Source organism: Schistocerca nitens, chromosome 6 (genome assembly GCF_023898315.1).
Source record: "Schistocerca nitens isolate TAMUIC-IGC-003100 chromosome 6, iqSchNite1.1, whole genome shotgun sequence".
NCBI classification, from domain to species: domain Eukaryota; kingdom Metazoa; phylum Arthropoda; class Insecta; order Orthoptera; family Acrididae; genus Schistocerca; species Schistocerca nitens.
Window position 1 is genome coordinate 432,373,117 of NC_064619.1, and position 22,073 is coordinate 432,395,189.

Consider the following 22,073-nt stretch of genomic DNA (forward strand, 5'->3'; position numbering starts at 1 on the left):
CTTAAGTTTTAGGCGTAGACTGGAACACTGCAGGTGACTACTTCTGTATCGATCCTAGCGAAATCATCAGAAGGTCGTCAGAAGAGACAGCCACCAAACGACTCCTTTTACAATGTACGGCTAAATTCTATGACCCACTCGGTCTGTTTTCCCCTGTTTCTCTTGTTGGGAAATTGCTATTCCAGGACACATGGTGCCGAGGAATTGGCTAGGATGAACTTATGCCCTGGGACTTAGGGGCACGATGATGGCGCACATGGATATCTAGCTTACCTTCATTGTCACATATACGTGTTCCTATATGGATAGCTACAGCTCATGGAAGAGACTCTCAGCTACACGTATTCTGTGACGCGTCGGAAAAGGCATATGGTGCAGCTTTGTACATTCGTACCGTCTTAGATGATGACGTCGTAACCCATTTAGTCTGCAGCAAGAACAGACTTGCTCCTATTAAAAAGGTGACGTTGCCTCGACTCGAACTTTTAGCGGCAGTAGTTGGGACCAACCTATTGTGTTACTTTTGCCGCGCAACAGACTTTAAATTTGTCCATGCGACATTGTGGACGGATTCTACAATAACACTAAGTTGGATTCGCTGTGATCCTAACAGATGGAAGACATTCGTTTGTAATCGGGTAACTGAGATACAAACACATACGACGCCCACGCAATGGAAACACTACCCACGACCAGACAATCCTACTGACCACCTCTCACGTGGACTCCTCGGCTACCAAATGAATTCTCTGGATATTTGGTGGCATGGGCCGCCTTGGCTTACACGCCCTCCTGAATGCTGGCCAAACGATACTCCAACGATGGTACGACTTCCTCCCGAAGAAAAGAGGAAGAAAACCCAGAGCCAAGTCTTGTCGATATCTACGCCAACCAGCCTTTTGAACTTACTAAAATTCAGCTCATACTGGAATCTCATTCGTATCACAGCATGGACTCTCCGCTTCCTACACAACATTCGTCAGAAGAATAAATCTTCAGGAGAACTTACAGCCACCGAATTATCAGCTGCCAAAATGTATTGGATTCGAGTGGGCCAGAGAGATTCCTTCCCCAGCGAATTACATGCACTTCAGAATAACTTACCACTGCCAAAAGAGTCAAAAATCGCACGATACAATCCTTTCTTAGAAGATGGACTGATACGTCTAGGAGGTCGACTGCAGTGCACCAGCCTAAACAGGGAACAAAAACATCCTGTACTCCATGACGGTTGCCACCACTTCACACAGTTGGTTATTCGAGAGACACACATCCGCCTCCATCACTTTGGTGTTTGTTCTGTACTATCCGAACTTCGAACCGAATTTTGGATCCTTAGAGCTCGCCAGGCCATCAAAAGAATCCTATACTCATGCCTCGCATGCAAGATCTTGAAGAATCCACGAGGGCAACAGATCGAAGCACCGCTGCCACCTGAACGAGTTTCACCTGCCAAACCATTTGCTGTAACCGGAATAGACTTCGCTGGCCCACTATTCATCAAAGTGGGGAAGTAAACTCACAAGTCATATATCACTCTTTTCACATGTGCTACCACACGAGCTGTACACCTCAAACTCTGTACAGGCTTGTCAACGGACAAGTTTCTTATGGCACTTCAGCGATTCGCCGGAAGACGTGGACTACCCCACACGATATATACAGATAACGCGAAAACATTCCACGGCACGAATACTGAACTAGCCCAACTTTGGAAGGCATTAACTACCACAAAAACTTATCAGTTCCTCGCCCACCACGGTATTACTTGGAAATTCATTGTGTCCCGGGTGGCTTGGTGGGGAGGATGGTGGGAAAGAATGGTGTGCACTACAAAGCGTTGCCTACGGAAGGTATTGGGGCTCGCAAAGCTCACTGAGGAACAACTGAACACCACCTCGATCAGTATTGAAGCCGCGGTGAACTCCACGCCCATCACACCAGGAGATGATTGTGATGCACTCACACTTTCCCATTTTCTGACGGGAGAAAAACTTTCGACTATTCCGACGGGACCAGAGCCTTCAGCGAACACGAATTTAACACAGGAATTGCGACTGAGACAGCAACTCTGTGACAGTTTTTGGAACCGTTGAATTAAAGAATACCTACTGGAGCTCCGGAACTACCATGAAGTTAAACGCCCATCGGGACGAGTCATCCCCTTTCGCCCTGGCGACATCGTGTTGATCCAAGAGGACCTTCGTCCGCGACATATGTGGAAGAAGGCCAGGATAGAATAGGTACTACCAGGAAGAGACGGCAGGGTAAGGACGGTAATACTCGGGACACCAGAAGGTCACACCATTAGTCGTCCTGTACAGCTGGCCGTACCTTTGGAGGTCGACCAGGGTGGGGAGGATGTCATAGAGTGATGTACTTCTCTTAGGACAATGTATCTTTGACTTGTTGTATTGTATGTTCTGTGACTATGTAATAAAGTGTTGTTAGACTGCTAATCGCTGCTCTACTGTGATTCACGACGTAACAGAGCTGCTAAATTACAATAAATGACAATTAGGAGCAGAAACCGACTTCAACCCTTGGCCCTTTCCATAATCCTATTACCTGTTCTGCCCAGCGGGTTTAGCGGGCGTCTCATGCAGTTTCACAGTACCGTCGACTGGTGAATGTCTCGTATAGGTACAAAGATTTGGAGATCCGTAAGGCCACGCATCATTATGCCTCCCCATACCAAAACTCCTGGACCGCCAAAATGATTATGTCTGATAGTGATTCTGGGTACATTAAGTACCCTCATGGAACGGGACTCCAGTGCGGAACCTTACCATTCGTGTGCAAAGCTCTTACCGACTGAGCTGTCTACCTCGCAGCCTTTTTGCGTCAGTATTCTCTTCTACTTTCGTATCTTCAAAGACGCTCTGCTGCATACGTTGCTGAAATAATACTCCCGTAGGAAAGGACACTACAGAGAAATGGTTCAGCTACAACCTACAGGATAGTTCCCAGAATGAATTTTTCGCTGAGTAGCGGCGTTTGCGCTGTTATTTAACTCTTTGGCAGAACTCGAACCCGGAAGGTTCCCTTCTCTGGAACATGCTATTGCGGGAAAGCTAACCAGGCGCGACTCAACATCGCCTCACAACTTCGCTTTCGCCGGTATCTCCGTCTTACTTTCAAAAACCGCAGAAATTCTCTTCCTAAGATAGGCCCGAAATCCAGGATTACTAATTGGAGTGAGGGACATCATCGGGTTGTTGGACCTTTTGTGCCTGGCTTCCATCTGAATGAACATCGATTTCCAGTAGGCATTCCAGAATAAGATTTTCACTCTGCAGCGGAGTATACGCTGATATAAAACTTCCTGGCAGATTAAAACTGTGTGCCGGACCGAGACTCGAAATCGGGAACTTTGCCTTTCGCGGGCAAGTGCTCTACTACTGAGGTGCCCAAGCACGACTCACGCCCCGTCCTCACAGCTTTACTTCTGCCAGTACCTCGTCTCCTACCTTCCAAATTTTACAGAAGCTCTCCTGCGAACCTTGCATTCCAGTTGATGGAGGCGTAGTCTTGGATAACTTTAGGACGGACCTTGGAATGGGGTTCATGGGAATGATGTTGTGTACTGGGGATGCTGTGTGCGACAGGTAGGTGGTTACTTCCAGTCGGGTCGAGGCCTGCTCCAGTGAAGCGTACAAGGAGGTTCAGAGATACTTAGACGACATCTGGAGTTGTATTACATTCAGAACAGATGTGCTGTGGAAAGCGTCTGTGCGACCTTGGAGATTCTCTATTCGTCTCTCCTCCGCTGGGAGGACGTCTCGTACATGCAACGCCAATGGGGGCTTCTACCTCGTGGTGCAGATGGTCATAATGTTTTGGCTCATGAGTATACTTTGGCTTGGCCACTTGCTTAATGCATGAAAGGCACGTGGAACAACATAGTAACAGTCGCCTTTTCCATCCAATGCAATCTGCCATACATAGACATTGTACCAGCACCACGAATCGTTCCATTCATTATTGTGGTACTACACTGAAGCGCCATAGAAACTGGTATAGGCATGCGTATTCAAATACAGAGATACGTAAACAGGCAGAATACGGCACTGCGGTCGGCAACGACTATATGAGACAACAAGTGTCTGGCGCAGTTGTTAGATCGGTTACTGCTGCCAGAATGGCAAGTTATCAAGGTTTAAATGAGTTTGAACATGGTGTCATAGCCGGAGCACAAGCGATGGGTCACAGCATCTCCGAGGCACCGATGAAGCGGGGATTTTCCGTACGACCATTTCAGGAGTGTTCCGTAAATATCAGGAATCCAGTAAAACATCAAATATCCGTCATCGCCACGGCCGGAAAAAGATCTGGCAAGAACGGGACCAACGACGACTGAAGAGTGACAGAAGTGCAACCCTTCCGCAAACTGCTGCAGATTTCAATGCTGGGCTATCAACGAGTGTCAGCGTGCGAACCATTCAACGAAACATTATCGGTATGGGTTTTCGGAGCCGAAAGCCCACTCTTGTACCCTTAGATGACTGCACGAGACAAAGCTTTACGCCGCGCTTGGGCCCGGCAACATCGGCATTTGCCTGTTGTTGACTGGAAACAGATATCCACCCCCTTGTACTCTTACGGATTTATAGGCAGATCTCCAGCACTACTTCAGGCATTAGTCGAGTCCATGTCACATCATGAAGCGGCACTTCTGCGAGCTCGTGGGAGTCTTGCACGATATTAGGCAAAATACAAAAGATTGGAAATTTGTGATAAGTTCCTATGGGACCCAATTGCTAAAGTCTTCAGTCCTTAGGCTTACACACTACATAATCTAACTTAAACTAACTTACGCTAACGACAACACACCCACTCATGCCCGAGGGAGGAAGTCGCACCTCCGACGGGGATAGCCGAGCGAGCCTTTACAAGGCGCGCGATATTAGGCAGGTGTACCAGTTTCTTTGGCTCTTCAGTGTATAATCGTGCCTACAACAGCTTCCATTCGAAATTTCATTACTAATAGATCTGTGGGAATACATTTAGCGGAATACTCTATTAATCGGCATGACAGCTTTTCACTGGATAAAGACCAGTTGCACAAAAAGGCGAAATTATGCCCCTAAGAAATAATGGAAGATGAGCGTTTAACGTCATTAAAGGCAGAACAGAAGCTCGAATTGGAGAAGGATGATTAAGATCATCGGCTGTGCCCTTTCGAATCAACGGTATCGTCATTCACCTTAGTCAATATGGGGATGTGAGGCTGACTCGTGCCGAATTCGAGTGCAGTCTTACCTGTGCGTTACTTCAAACATAAAATTATATTCCAAGGCCCATGTCCAATGACAGTTAATTTTTCTGTATGTCTGCCGATTTTAGCATGGCAGGTATCGCAGTTTGGGAGAGTCATTGCGTGCAATAACGAAATCACCTTCGCGCATGCGCGCGTGAAAGGCAGTTATTTGCCATCACAGTTTTTTAATACACATAGCGGCATGGAGTAGCAATCTCCGATGGTATAATTTATGTAAAGATGGGTCCTTGGTCGTCAGCCAAAATGTCGCGGCAATAAATCTGTGTCATCCTGCTGTAGTTCTGTATAATCGGGGAATATTTATCACGTCGGGAAAACGTCAAGGTATGCACGAGCCACGACAAAACTCCCTGGTGTCCCGGGCATAAGAAAAGAATATAGTAAAGGAAATTGCACAGGAGAATGGATATGATACAAAGAGTGTGGATAAAATAAAACACAAAACACAGAAACAGGCAACATACATTCATGAAACATACACACAAAGAAATACATTACAACATACAACAAATCAGCAGACAGTAACAAATGGCACATAATGACTTACAACAACAATGTAACACGCAGGGTGAGCAATATACTACAGAAACAAGGACTCAACATAGCAAACAGAACCAAGAACACAACACAAAACTGACTTGAAAGAAATATCACCAACATTGACAAATACAGTGAGACTGGTATACACCAACTAACTTTGCAGCTGCTGTGAGTCTGTATATATGGGTCAAACATGCAGGAATTTCAGAACCAGGTACACAGAACGTCTCAGAGCAATAAAAGCAGTAGCTCACTCTCAGTATTCGCAGATCACCTGATAGCAACCAACAAACATTGAAACTGACTTAAAGATTCTTAAAACTATTTACAGTCTATACCAAAACATAACAACAGAAGAAAATTATCACATCACAAAATCAGTAGCCCAGGGAATGACAGTATTAAATAAATACACATCATTGTGCAATGAGACCCTCTTTGCAACAAACGAAGAATTATATAAATAACAAGCACACCAAAACTTCACATGATCAACACCAAAACTAAATTTCCCTCTCCCCCATATTGCACAACATTCACTCTATACGCACACACACACACACAAAACACAAAATAAACACCATAAATGCCAATAAAACTTCAAATCTGCTGTCCTCACCCAGACAAACATGCCACGAAACAAATGAATGCTACACAGCGACAAGAACACGTAATGGCGGAGTAAAAAACATTGCACATTCGAAAAATTGCAGCAAATGCCGTGAAACGACAAAAGTTTAGCGTGTTACGACACCACAAACAAAGGAAACAAAAACCACAGCATCAAAGCCGTAAGTAACACACAAAAAACGCAATATATGTTCATTTTTTTATTCGGAAATGCATAATAAATGTAAATAAAAATTGCACTTTGCTGTTTGCACATGACAAGTTGTAGATTGTGTAGCAGACTCATAGCTACTAACATAAACATTCAACAGCTTCATATCAGGTAAGTAAACTAATGCATCCACCCTTTCTCCAAATTAACTCTAGAACCAGGACTATAAACATATTGTAATAAACAACATACAATGTATAGCCCAGTAATACTTATCTCAACTGTGAATGTAAACAAACTATGTATAATATTTTACAGTGTAAATATTTTGTACCAAATGTTTTCTCTAAAAGTTAATATGTAGTAACAGTTTTTCAAAAAGGAAACGAAGTAACCCTCTGAAGCCAGCACAAGGAGTACTAAAACATGTCTGGGTAAAACAAAAGTCCAGAGGTGTTTTGTATAATGCGGTATTCCTCACCCAATTCGGCAACATTTCTTCAAAGTTTGGAATGATAATTTAGCGATAAAGCGCATGTCTGCATAACGAGAGGCAGTGGTACTGAATGTCGATCGGACCACTGAAATTTTCAGATGAGGACGTTTGCAAGACAACAACCATCTGCACGAACAGTTCGACGACGTTTGAAGCAGCATGGACTATCAGCTCGGAGACCATGGCTGCGGTTACCCTTGACGCTACATCATAGACAGGAGCGCCTACGGTGGTGTACTCAACGACGAACCTGGGTGCACGAATGGCAAAACGTCATTTTTTCGGATGAATCCAGCGTCTGTTTACAGCATCATGATGGTCGCATCCCTGTTTGGCGACATCGCGGTGAACGCACATTGGAAGCATGTATTCGTCATCACCATACTGGCGTATCACCCGGCGTGATGGTATGGGGTGTATTTGGTTATACGTCTCGGTCACCTCTTGTTCGCATTGACGGCACTTTGAACAGTGGACGTTTCATTTCAGATGTGTTACGACCAGTGGCTCTACCCTCCATTCGACTCCTGCGAAACCCTACATTTGAGCAGGATAATGCACGACCGCATGTTGCAGGTCCTGTACGGGCCTTTCTGGATACAGAAAATATTCGACTGCTGCCCTGGCCAGCACATTCTCCAGATCTCTCACCAACTGAAAACGTCTGCCCAATGGTGGCCGAGCATTTGGCTCGTCACAATACGCCAGACACTACTCATGATGAACTGTGGTATCGCATTGAAGTTGCATGGGCAGCTGTACCTGTACACGCCATCCAAGCTCTGTTTGACTCAATGCCCAGGCGTATCAAGAACGTTATTACGGCCAGAGGTGGTTGTTCTGAGCACTGATTTCTCAGGATCTATGCACCCAAATTGTATGTAAATGTAATCACATGTCAGTTCTAGTATAATATATTTGTCCAATGAATACCCGCTTATCATCTGCATTTCTTCTTGGTGTAGCAATTTTAATGGCGGGAAGGGGTCTAGAGTGGGTCGGTCGGTCTGGTTGTAATTTAGGCTTCACCTCTCAATGATTTTACGAGTCTACTCTGAACTGTAAGTTTCCTTTCCCCGGCTGGATAACTTAGGTTATTTAGGGACACGCAAGTCGTCGAAGTGGCATCCAATTGAAAGCTTTACACCCGACTGCTAAGCCACATGAAATTTGCTCAAGACTTCTAGAAACAGTGGACAGCCATCTTTCTTCACCTTGAGGCTTCACTATAAATGCGTCATATACATACCGCCAGATAACTTTTGGTTGAAGTTACACTGTCTAGAGTGTTCTGTTATTAAATTCTTCCAAAGGAGATGTTGCTACCGCAGGGTCAAGGCACTACCTGTCAATTTATTCCAAATACTAACTGTTTGAGGGTAGTGAGCCGTGGCGTGGTCGACTTTGCTCCAACTTTGATCGATGTTCGATGTCTCGCGTTAAACCGCAGGTCGGGTATTAGAGGAATTCTGATGCGGTTAGTCTCAAAAAGGCGCTCACGGTCGCGCTAGATAGAATAGGGACAGAAATAGGAAGAAGACAGGGAAAGACATTGAGAGAGAGAGAGAGCAAGAGAACGACTGCAAGAGTGAGTGCCTCCTCGAGTAGATAAGAGGTGGAGCCACAACGCAGCAAGACGTACGCAAAGCCACTGTGTGTGGTATCTCATGTGGACGGGAAGTTGCATGTGACGGGTGGGCCAGCTGGCGACAAGTAAAGTTCGGGAACATTAAAAGAATAACAACAATAGTAGTTACTAAACAAGTAAACCCGGTACACGGTGCTTAATCCCATTTGACGGTTACCTGTCTAACGGCTTCCAAAGGCAACAAAATTTGTTTCATACAGTTATTTATAGAATTTAAAAACTTAAAATTCTGTCCTAACATTCTCATTGAGAGGTCCAATGTTATGTTAACCGCTCAGACAAGTATTACCATTACAAAGTCCGTATGTGTCTTCAGGCCGCGTGCCTCCCCACACGCAAATACCCAGATTTTATCCGTCTAGTATTTCAGAATGCACTTAGGGAATTCCAATAAAATTTATACACAATTACAAACGTTTGCGGATTTTTTCCTCTCTGACATCCTCCAAAAAACGATAAAAGGAAAATGTTTAACGTCTACTACATTTTCGTTGTTCATGTAGTAAAACTATAGTATCAGGCATGACATTTCAATTTATTACTCACTTACTACTAACACTATTGGCAACACATTCTGCAGAAAGTATCCGCTTATGCCACTTATTGTACCTTCAAAATTACATCATTGTACGACGCGTAGTTGGGGGGACATCACGCTTGAAATGGAGTGCGCGTTACCCAACTATAATTATCCAGTGTTCGATAAAGAAAGCACTTTGCAATTTCCAACAAACTTTAACATAATTTATAACAGATTCTAAGATTTTTGTAGCAGATGCTTAGTGCCAAAATGTTTAACGCAGTAATTCATTTCCGAAGTAATCAGAAGTTCGACTGTGTTTTATACATGGGAGTTAGATTCTTTAAAGAATCGGGTGTTCCTATTACCTCTATGTCAAATTATTCTGAATCATTTCCTTCTTCTGAATATTCTCTCAATACATACTCAGTGAAATCAAGACGCACTCTTTCGTCTGCAGCTACATATACATCTATACTCTGCAAACAACTGTGAAGTGCATTCGCATTTGCCAGTTATTTTCTTCCCATTCCATCCATCTATCTAGGGCGGTAAAAATGATTGCTTCAAAATGTCTGTACGCGATGTCTTCGCGTTCCCTACGGGTGTGATACGTAGGGGGTTCTACTACATTCCTAGATCAATCCCTTAAACTTTGTAATGTGGCGTCTGTGTTCATGCATCCACCAGTTAAGTTTTTTCAGCATTTCTGTGACGCTTTCCCAGGGGAATTAAAAACCGCTGGCTATTCGTCGTGTCCTTCTTTACACATGTTCAACGTCCTTGTTTTCCTGTTTGGTACAAGATCCTACAAATTTGAGCAATACTTTAGTACGGGTGGCACAAGTTTTTTGTACGCAATCGCTTTATAAACTGAATGCATTTCCTAGAATTCTACCAATGGACCGAAATCTTCCTCCTGCTTTACCTATGACTTCGTCTCTGTGATCGTTTCATTTCACATCCCTAAAAACTTTACACCGACGTATTTGTATGACTTCACGTATTCCATTTGGGACTCATTCATTTTGTAGGTATAGGAAAAAATGTTCAGATGTGTGTGAAAGCTTATGGGACTTAACTGCTAAGGTCATCAGTCCCTAAGCTTAGACACTACTTAACCTAAAGTACCCTAAGGACAAACACACACACCCATGCCCGAAGGAGGACTCGAACCTCCGCCGGGACTAGCCACACAGTCTGTGACTGCAGCGCCCTAGACCGCTCGGCTAATCCCGCGCGGCTAGGTATAGGATAATATGCTCTAAACGTTCTGTGAAGTTCGCGTTTTATGTTTATGGACATTCAAAGCAAGTTACGAATCATTGCTCTACTTTGAAATGTTATTCAGATACGATTTAATATTTGTGCAGCTTCATTCAGCAGTACTTTACTGTAGATAACCGCATCATCTTTTCAAGGGACATGTCCTATAACTACGTTTTCTTATCAAGCTTTCCGTAATGAACCAAACAAAAAACTACGATATCTTTTAAAACAACGTTCAGAAATGTTTTTATAAAGAAAATAATATTTAATTTAGAATACAGGGTACATACACACATCAAAAAAAGTTTTGCGTCATCTCAGTTCCGAGAGTTACGGAACCTGTGTAGAAAATTGGAATAGAGATCAACATAAATATCATTTCCGCCCTTTTTATTGCTCATGAAAACCACACGTTGCATGTTGTATCACCATGCAGTGAGACCTTCAGAGATGGTGGTCCAGACTGCTATACACGTCAGTTCCTCTTATACCCAGTAGCACGTCCTCTTCTATTGATGCATGCCTGTATTCGTCGTGGCATACTATCCACAAGTTCATCAAGGCACTGTTGGTCCAGATTGTCCCACTCCTCAACGGCGATTCGGCGTACATCCCTCAGAGTGGTTGGTGGGTCATATCGTCCATAAACACCGCTTTTCAATCTATCCCAGGCATGTTCTACAGGGTTCATGCCTGGAGAACATACTGGCCACTCTAGTCGAGCGATGTCGTTATCTTGAAGGAGGTCATTCACAAGATGCACCGTTACGGCGCCTTCCAAAACCACCAGCGGCGTATGTCGGCCCCACATAATGCCACCCCAAAACAGCAGGGAACCTCCACGTTGCTGCACTCGCTGTACAGTGTGTATAAGAAATTCAGCCTGACCGGGTTGCCTCCAAACACCTCTCCGACGATTGTCTGGGTGAAGGCATATGCAACACTCATCGGTGAGGAGAACGTGATGCCAATCCTGAGCGGTCCATTCGGCACGTTGTGGGCCCATCTGTACCGCGCTGCATGGTGTCGTGGTTGCAAAGATGGACCTCGCCATGGACGTCAGGAGTGAAGTTGCGCATCATGCAGCCTATTGTGGACAGTTTGAATCGTAACACGACGTCCTGTTGCTGCACGAAAAGCATTATTCAACATAGTGGCGTTGCTGTCGGGGTTCCTCCGAAGCATAATCCGTAGGTAGTGGTCATCCACTGCAGTAGTAGCCCTTGGGCGGCCTGAGCGAGGCACGCCATAGACATTTCCTGTCTCTGTGTACCTCCTCCATGTCCGAACAACATCGCGTTGGTTCAGACCGAGACGCCTGGACATTTCCCTTATTGAGAGCCGTTCCTAGCACAAAGTAACAATGCGGACGCGATATTGACCGTCTAGGCATGGTTGAACTACAGGAAACACTAGCCGTGTACCTCCTTCCTTGTGGAATGACTGGAAATGATCGGCTGTCGGACCCCCTCTGTCTAATAGGCGCTGCTCATGCATCGTTGTTCACATCTCTAGGCGGGTCCAGTGACATCCCTGAACAGTCAGTCTGTGATACAATATCCTCAGTCAACGTCTATCTTCAGAAGTTCTGGGAACCGGGGTGATGCAAAACTTTTTTTTGATGTGTGTACTAAAAACAATAAGGCGTTCACGGCAATCACATCCCAGATAATACACTTGAAAACTAGGCGATTGAAGACCAACAAAAAACCAAGTGTTTGTCCGTGTGGCCAGACAGGTGGGACTGTGAATGAAATTACTCTGCAGCAATGGCGGCAAAGTATTCCTGTGGCTGCCAAGAAGCAACTCAACTCTGCTCCGCCCCGTGCCCAGAGAGCTATCGCTCCATTGTATCCCAACTCGACTAATTGTCGCCAATAAGCAAAGCTTGCTACAAATTGGTCTAGATTCCCACTATCGTACTCAGTCAATAATTGCCTGATAACTTGCAAACTATTTACAAACGTCAACAGAGCCTAATTTGTTTTCAGCAAAAACTGAGTATTATTACTAATACCATATTCTGATATGAGCCCAGGCATAAATATTATCTATAACACTGCGAAAACCAATGTAATACCGAGCAGTTATAATTAAACAGTGTCATAATTGCTGTAGTGTGGGCTCTATACCTCGTAGGACGCCGAAACATTGTAGGTATATTCATTAATCGGTGCACTCGCGAAGTGTGCTGAAAAAAATAATAGTTCCACTTTCTGCCACCAGGTAAATATATGGCTTTGAAACGAGTCAGAACGTGGAATGTTTCCTGTTCTGACGTCATTATGTTGTTTGTCACTTGGCGTCATGTAATGATTTCTTTTGTCAAGTGTCTATTAGTGTAAACGTTTAGGAAGATTGAAGTTTTCTGTACGAAACTCAGTAGTTGTTGAGAAGAAAGAACTTGCACCGCTCGTAAACTTGCTTTATCAGATCGGCGGCAATGACAGCGCTGCATCGCGGGGGTATCGCTGACAGAAACAGCTGCAAAGAGGCGCCACGTCAATAAAACTGCTAAAGGGTTGTGTGGGGGGAGGAGACCAGGCAGCGAGGTCATCGGTCTCATCGGATTAGGGAAGGAGGTCGGCCGTGCCCATTCAAAGGAACCATCCCGGCTTTTGCCTGGAATGATTTAGGGAAATCACGGAAAACCTAAATCAGGATGGCCGGACACGGGATTGAACCTTCGTCCTCCAGAATGCGAGTCCAGTGTGCTATAGCCACTGCGCCACCTCGCTCGGTGCTAAAACTGCTAAAGAACGTGATCAAAAACTTTGAAGAAGCAGTTGAATTTGGTGATGCAGCAGGAAGAGCGTGACAGCGCATTCCCGTGGCAGTTGTTAATGAAGTTGCTGTAATTATAGCCGACTGTGAAACACATCACTCAAATTCTGGACCATTGCTCTACTTGTGTCAGGAGAACTGTCTCTCTCCTAGCCAATAGTTCATAAGATTTTGCTACGCTTTATACACTGGTATCATTGCAAGATTCAGAACGTACACCAAATGAAGCCCCAAGATAAGTTATAACTCCATGGTATTTCCCTTCCTTTTTTTTTTTTTTTTTTGGCACGCATGAAAACGGATGGCCTGTAACCGGGAAATATTCTATGGATGGACGACCCACATTTTACTCTGTGCTGTGCCGTGAATGTCGAACTGCCGCAAATGGGGTTGTACTTCGCACATGTTGTGCAGGAACATCTACTGCAATTAAATTATTTGACTGCTTGGTGTGGTTTTCCAAGTTGCTTCATTCTAGGTCCGTTTTTCTTGGAGAACATGACACCTCGCACTGGCCTTCTAGGAGTACAGTGAAGCAGGTTTTAAGGAACTTCTTGTGCAACATGCTTTTCCAGCTTTTGCAAGTACGAAACCGTGTCCACAGTATTTTCATACAAGATCGAGCGACACCAAACGTCTCTTGCCAGATGAAATACTGCTTCGAGAAACCATTACTAATGATCGCGTCTTCTCAATGCAGTGTCAAGATGTGTGGCTTAACAGATGGTCAGACCTAAATCAAATTTTTAAATTTGTGTGAAATCTTATGGGACTTAACTGCTAAGGTCATCAGTCCCTAAGCTTACACACTACATAAGCTAAATTATCCTAAGGACAAACACACACACACATGCCCGAGGGAGGACTCGAACCTCCGCCGGGACCAGCCGCACAGTCTATGACTGCAGCGCCGCAGACCGCTCGGCTAATCCCGCGCGGCAGACCTAACTCCAAGTGATCTTCCGATTATGGGTGTGTCTAAAAGATCGTGTCTATTAAGGATGTATCCGGACTCATCCTGATCTGAAGGACAGCATACAACCACATATCGCTCTGATTACAGTGGCTAAGCGACGAGCAGCTGTTGACCATGTCGTGTAACGGATACAGCATGTTGCTAAGGTGAGATACTATACTTAACACAGGTTCTAACTTGTGAACTGCTGTGTTAGCAGAAGAGCCAACACCGTGTTGCTAGCGGAGGCCGAAATACACGCGTTTAATTACACGCAGACTGGCGTGAGGTCTGGAACAGGTCAGAGAAATGAGAACTTAGAAAAACGGACGCAGTTGCTGTAATACTTAACTTTAATCCATAATTGGTGTACATCGGTCTGACGGTACAGTAATAAGAAGCTCAATATAAATTGGTAATGGCGTCTTGCTAGGTCGTAGCAAATGACGTAGCTGAAGGCTATGCTAACTATCGTCTCGGCAAATGAGAGCGTATTTGTCAGTGTAGCATCGCTAGCAAAGTCGGCTGTACAACTGGGGCGAGTGCTAGGAAGTCTCTCTAGACCTGCCGTGTGGTGGCGCTCGGTCTGCAATCACTGACAGTGGCGGCACGCGGGTCCGACGTATACTAATGGACCGCGGCCGATTTAAAGGCTACCACCTAGCAAGTGTGGTGTCTGGCGGTGACACCACATGAACATATCCTATTAAACGTGCCAGAACTACCGTTACCATGTGTTTGACCATTCCTTTCTGTTTACTGCACCCACACCGCGTTCTGACTGCTTTCAGCGTCGTATTTTCACCTGGTGGCAGAAGGGGGAACTGTTATTTTTCAGCGTACTCCGCAACCCCACCGGCTAATGAACATATCTACGATGTTTAACCGTCCTTCGCTGCAGCACTCGAAACAGCGTCAGTTTAATTTTCACTGACCAGTATCTGATTTTTAGAACATTGAAGTCTTGATAGTAATCGAAATAAAGCTACGTAAGGAAATACGCTAATAAAGTTCTACTGTCTCTGAATTTATTTTACTTTCCTAGAATATTCTTTCAGCTTCACGCATCATTCTATCTCGGTACCGAAACTTTCTCGCAAAACAAGACAAAATTTGCGCGCTATCGTATGTCGTAAAGCTTTTATTTCTTTTTAAGGGATAATTATTTCCCGCTTTCGCTTTGTTGCTGGGCTAAATCTGGCCCGTTAACGAGCGCTCTTTGTTATTTGCTGAAATCCTGAGCCGCCGAGCTTAACTGTTGCCGCGCGCGGAGCACAAAATAATTAACGGCAATTCAGGATTAACAACGTGCGCTTCGAGCAGTCTCCGCTCTGTTGCTTAATGGGCCACTTTAAGGGCTCTTCTCCAGTCTGAAGGGCCGGGAACCTCTCCCGGCAGACGCCTCGCGCGCTGTTCGATGAGTCGCACTTCCATCAGACATCACTCCGATTCATCCAGCCCGGGGCCGATCAAACTCCTTCCGGAAGCCCCAGTACCTTCAGAGGAGCGCACTCCAGTACTACAGAGATCTAAATATACTGACGGCTTAGACAGAGACGCAAGTACTCTGGGAGAGTCGGGATCAGGTTTGCTGTTCACATGAACTCATGTTGTCAATAACGTCAACAATTGCTTGGTGCACCACATTATAGACCACATCGCAGAACCACAGCACCGTAATAAGAAAATCACTGTTCTGTAGGAAAATCGGCATAATGATATAAGGATACGATGGAAGTGTCAACGTTTTCGCTAATAGTGCCATCCATCATGGGACAAAGACGTGCTTACAGAGGTGGGAGCAAAACATAGAAACAGCGGCAGAAATGCGCGCTTGAACATAAATGCAGGTGTTATCCAAGCCAAAGTGTAGCACTGTTGTACCGGGTGATCAAAAAGTCAGTATAAATTTGAAAACTTAATAAACCATGGAATAATGAAGATAGAGAGGTAAAAATTGACGCACATGCTTAGAATGACATGGGGTTTTATTAGAACAAAAAAAAACAAAGTTCACAAAGTGTCAGACAGATGGTGCTGGACAGCAAAACGTCAGTGGCTGCGCACGACAATCGTGTATAAAAGGAGCTGTAATGAGAGAGAGAATCAGATGCGCCAGCAGTCGCAGCATGTTGACGTTACCTGAAAAGGCGCTTTTAGGGAAGCTGTATTATCAGAATGGGGAATGTGCTAGTTCAGCGTTACGATCCTACCGCCATAGGAAGGGGATTCGAGCGGCTGAAGTTCCGTTGACAAATGCAGCTGTGGCGAGAATGATTTCAAAGTTCGAAGCCACGGGTTGTTTAGACGTTAGACCTGGTAGTGGTCGACCGAGCACAAGGCGTAATGCTGCTGAGACAGTTCAGGAAGAAATGGAGACTGTAGCGGGTTCGTCTATGCACGGAGAAGTCAGCGCTCGTGCAGTCGCACGTCGCACCGGCATTCCATACACTACTGTTTGGTTAGCACTGAGGTGTACCCTCCGATACTATACGTACAAAATCCATCGGCATCATGAACTGTTACCTGGCGATTTGGTGAAGCAGAGGGCATTTGCGGTGTGGGCATTTCAAAAGATGGCGGAAGATGACGATTGGTTGAGTAACGTGTTGTGGACCGACGAAGCTCAAATGGTTCAAATGGCTCTGAGCACTATGGGACTTAACTTCTGAGGTCATCAGTCCCCTAGAACTTAGAACTACTTAAACGTAACTAACCTAAGGACATCACACACATCCATGCCCGAGGCAGGATTCGAACCTGCGACCGTAGCGGTTGCGCGATTCCAGACCGAAGGGCCTAGAACCGCTCGACCACTTAGGCCGCCCGACGAACCTCATTTCACGCTCCGAGGGTCTGTCAACGCCCACAACTGCAGAATTTGGGCTACCGAAAATCCTAGAATTGTCGTAGAAACTCCATTGCACGACGAGGAAGTCACGGTATGGGTTCGATTTACCACATCTTCCGTTATCGGGAGTTTTTTCTTCGAGGAAATGCGTGATTCTGGTTTTGTAACTGCTAGCGTGACGGGTGAGAGGTACGCCGATATGTTACAGAATTGCATCATCCCCAGCCTGGCTGATAAACACCTGCTGGAATGTACGATGTTTATGCAGGATGGCGCTCAACCCCATATTGCTAGACGCGTGAAAGATCTCTTGCGCGCGTCGTTTGTGATGATCGTGTGCTCAGCCGCCACTTTCGTCATGCTTGGCCTCCCAGGTCCCCAGACCTCAGTCCGTGCGATTATTGCCTTTGGAGTTACCTGAAGTCGCAAGTGTATCGCGATCGACCGACATCTCTAGGGATGCTGAAACACAATATCCGACGCCAATGCCTCACCATAACTCCGGACATGCTTTAGAATGCTGTTCACAACATTATTCCTCGACTACAGCTGTTGTTGAGGAATTATGGTGGACATATTGAGCATTTGCTGTAAAGAACATCATCTTTGCTTTCTCTTACTTTGTTATGTTCATTATTGCTATTCTGATCAGATGAAGCGCCATCTGTCGGACATTTTTTGAACCTGTGTATTTTTTTGGTTGTAATAAAACACCATGTCATTCCAAGCATGTGTGTCAATTTGTACCTCTCTATCTACATTATTCCGTGATTTATTCAGTTTTCAAATTTATACTGACTTTTTGATCACCCGGTATTTGACAGCGAATGGCATCTTTCCAGTCTCATCAATACGTTACATTATTGATATCCGTATGGGGGGAGGGGGTGGGGTGCTTCCGTAACCAAGGTGGTCGAAGTGCTTGGTGTTTCAAGAGGCACCGTATCGAAGACTTAATCAGCATACAGAAACATCATCCGCTGAAGATCGTGAAGTGACAGACGGTCGTTGAAGAGGATTGAGACTAACGTTAAGGGCAGGACAGCTGAAAATGTCATTGCAGAGCTGAATGTCACACTCGCGAACTTTGTCAGTACCAAAACAACACGAAGGGAGAACCAGCAGCGGGGAACTGCAGCGCGAGCTGGAATTCAAAAATCACTCATCAGTGACGTAACGCTCATAATGGGGAAAAGTGACGCAATAGAACCTAAACTATGGAGCATTCAAAACAAATTATTTGGATGGATGAGTCTTTTCCCCACTGTTTCCAATATCTGGCCGAGCTTACGTTCTAAGAAGAAACATAAGGAGGGTTCGGTGATGATTTCGGCGGCCATTTAGTGGTATTTCACGTGCCTCAAAATTTCTATGCAACGTCGCATTACTGCCAAGTATTATGTGACCATTATGGCTGATCAGATCCATCTCCTAGTACGTCGTTTATTCACTAATGGTGATGCTGTGTTCCAGTACTACAGCGTCCCTGTTCGCTCAGTTCGGACTGTCCGGGACTCGTTTTGTAAGCACGAGGATGTATTGTCGCATCTCCTCTGGCCACTGTCATCAAATCTCAATATTTTGATCCACTCTGGAGAGAAGGGAGCGTGATCGGTGACCACCATGGTCATCGGTACCTGAACTTACCGCTATTTTTCACTAAAAATCGTATAAGATTCCCTGGAAAACCACGCAGGACCTATATTTATCCGTACCGAGAGGACGGGAAGCTGTTTTGAACTCACTTAGTTTTCAACGCCGTATTAGCCATCTTAATGTCTTGTTTTTCTGGTGTTTTCAAACTATTGTCCACCCCCTGTACAAGTCAAGAGGCCGGCCGAAGTGGCCGTGCGGTTAAAGGCGCTGCAGTCTGGAACCGCAAGACCGCTACGGTCGCAGGTTCGAATCCTGCCTCGGGCATGGATGTTTGTGATGTCCTTAGGTTAGTTAGGTTTAACTAGTTCTAAGTTCTAGGGGACTAATGACCTCAGCAGTTGAGTCCCATAGTGCTCAGAGCCATTTGAACCATTTGAACAAGTCAAGACCTCGATTCTACGACTGCACATCAGAATCTTATAGAACTACACTGAAGCGCCAAAGAAACTGGTATCGGCATGCGTATTCAAATACAGGGATATGTAAACAGGCAGAAACCGACGCTGTGATCAGCAACGCCTATATAAGACAACAAGTGTCTGGCGCAGTTGTTAGATCGCTTACTATTGCTACAATGGCAAGTTACCAAGATTTAAGTAAGTTTGGACGTGGTGCTTGAGTCGGCGCATTAGTGATGGGAAACAGCATCTCCGAGTTAGCGATGAAGTGAGGATTTTCCCGTACGACCATTTCACGAGTGTACCGTGAATATCAGGAATCCGGTAAAACATCAAATATCCAACATCGCTGCGACCGGAAAAAGATCCTGGAAGAACGAAACCAACGACGACTGAAGGGAATCCTTCAACGTGACATAAGTGCAACCCTTCCACAAATTACAGCAGATTTCAATGCTGGACAATCAACAAAGCGTGTGAACCATTCAACGAAGCCTCATCGATATGGGCTTTTGGGGCCAAAGGTCCACTCATGTACCCTTGATGACTGTAGGACACAAAGCTTTACGCCTCGTCTGGGCTCGTTAAGATCGAAATTGAGCTGTTGATGACTGGAAACACGTTGCCTGGCCGGATGAGTCTCGTTCAGACTGTATCGAGTGGATGGACGTGTATACATATGGAGACCACCTCATGAATCCAAGGGTCCTGCATGTCAACAGGGGACTGTTCCAGCTGTTGAAGGCTCTGTAATGGTGTGAGGCGTGTTCTGTTGGGGTCATATGGGACCCCTGATACGTCTAGATATGACTCTGACAGGTGACACGTACGTAAGCATCCTGTCTGATCGCCTTCATCCAATCATGTCCAGTGTCCATTCCGACGGACTTGGGCAAATCCAGGAGGACAATACGACACCCCACACGTCCATAATTGCTACAGATTGTCTCCAGGAACATTCTTCTGAGCTTAAACACTTCCACTGGCCATCAAACTTCCCAGACATGAACATTATTGAGCATATCTGTGATGCCTTGCAACATGCTGTTAAGAAGAGATCTCCACCCTCATCGTACTCTTATGGATTTATGGACAGCCCTGCAGGATTCATGGTGTCAGTTCCCTCCAGCACAACTTCAGACATTAGTCGAGTTGTTGACACGTTCTGTTGTGGAACTTCTGGGTGCTCGCGGGGGCCCTACACAATATTAGGCAGGTTTATTAGGCAGGTGTACCAGTTTCTTTGGCTCTTCAGTGTATAAGTGGAGTCCCTCGTGCCTACACAGTGAGGAGACATTATGCAGCTGAACCACCAAGCTTAGTTTTAAGGAAATAAATCTCCTAATGCCATTAGAGCTGTTTATGGTTCAAAGCACTCTTAGTATGTCACTAAAATTCAGTAGATATTGGTGATAAACATTTTTTATCGTATGACAGAACTTCTGCTTATTTTTATCCATGCAGTCTGATGTTTTTTCCTTGTCAAGAAAGAAGTAGGTTGCTTTGCTGTGACAGAAGGCAAAACAATAATCAAAATGTATGTTGTCTGTCCATGTTTGCACAAATGTAAAATAGAAATCCGCTGCTGAATAACATTCAACATCATGTTGTTCCACTCTGTGCATTGTAACATGCTTAGATCCTCCTTGCTATGACGTGTCCATGGTGGTCCAAACACTGTTGCCCAATTGGATACCACTCCACGAAGGTGGCCCTCTAGAGTCTTGCGAGAAGATATTTTGCAAGGACGCACAGTGGGTTTCAATTGGTTCCAAGGATCCTCCATCGGGTTCATGTAAAGGCAAAAGTGTCATAGAGATGGTCAGCCAACTCCTGTCGCAAGCGCTACAAGAGAAGCCTTCGGCATCGCGGTTTCATCTATCGCTACATTTCAAAGAACGTGCGTTCCTAGAAGAGTCAACCAACACGTTGCTTCCTACGTATATCTTGCGAAAAGGCCACAAAGGCAACCTTAGAGAGATTGGAGCTCAAATGGAGGCTTACCAGCAATCATTCTTCCCGCGAACCATACGTGGCTGAATCAGGGAAAGGGAAATGACGCTGGTACACAAAGTACCCTCCGTCACATACCGAAAGGTGGCTTGCGGAGTATAGACGTAGATGTCAGCAGATACCGCATGCCATTCTATTCGGCTGATCCCTGCACCCTCTGTACGGGTGTTCACAAAGTGGGCGCCATTTTCTCGTGCATTATCATCTTGAAAAACGAGGTCATCGCCGGTATGTTTACTGGAGAACGGAATAGCAACTTGAACAACCTTGTCCCGATATTGCATGGCCCAGAAACTACCCCCGACAACGATGAGAGTCGTTCAACAGGCAAACATGACACCGGCCCAAAACAAGATTGAGCCACTGCCTCTTTCAACCACTGGGACGGTGCACTTGAGACATGCAATGGTACTTCGCCGCTACAACATACTGCAACGATCATCACGTGTCAATTCCTGCAGTCGTTGCTGAAGAGAACTCGATGCAATCGATGCAGGTTCCATTCTGGGTGCCCTCTTTGTTTGTACCCTGGCATGGGGAGTTTGTACTGTTGGCCACAACCGACCCCTAGCCGACAAATTGACTGTGTGAAAATGGTTGCATTCTGTCTGGATCAGCACCTCCCAGTTGTCCCCAAAAAGGCAGTTCGCAATTCTGTTGCATTCTTCTCGCTCTGCTTATGAGCCATGACTTGTATGTGGTTGTCATATCAAATGGTTCAAATGGCTCTGAGCACTATGGGACTTAACTTCTAAGGTCATCAGTCCCCTAGAACTTAGAACTACTTAAACCTAACTAACATAAGGACATCACACACATCCATGCCCGATGCAGGATTCGAACCTGCGACCGTAGCGGTCGCGCGGTTCCAGACTGAAGCG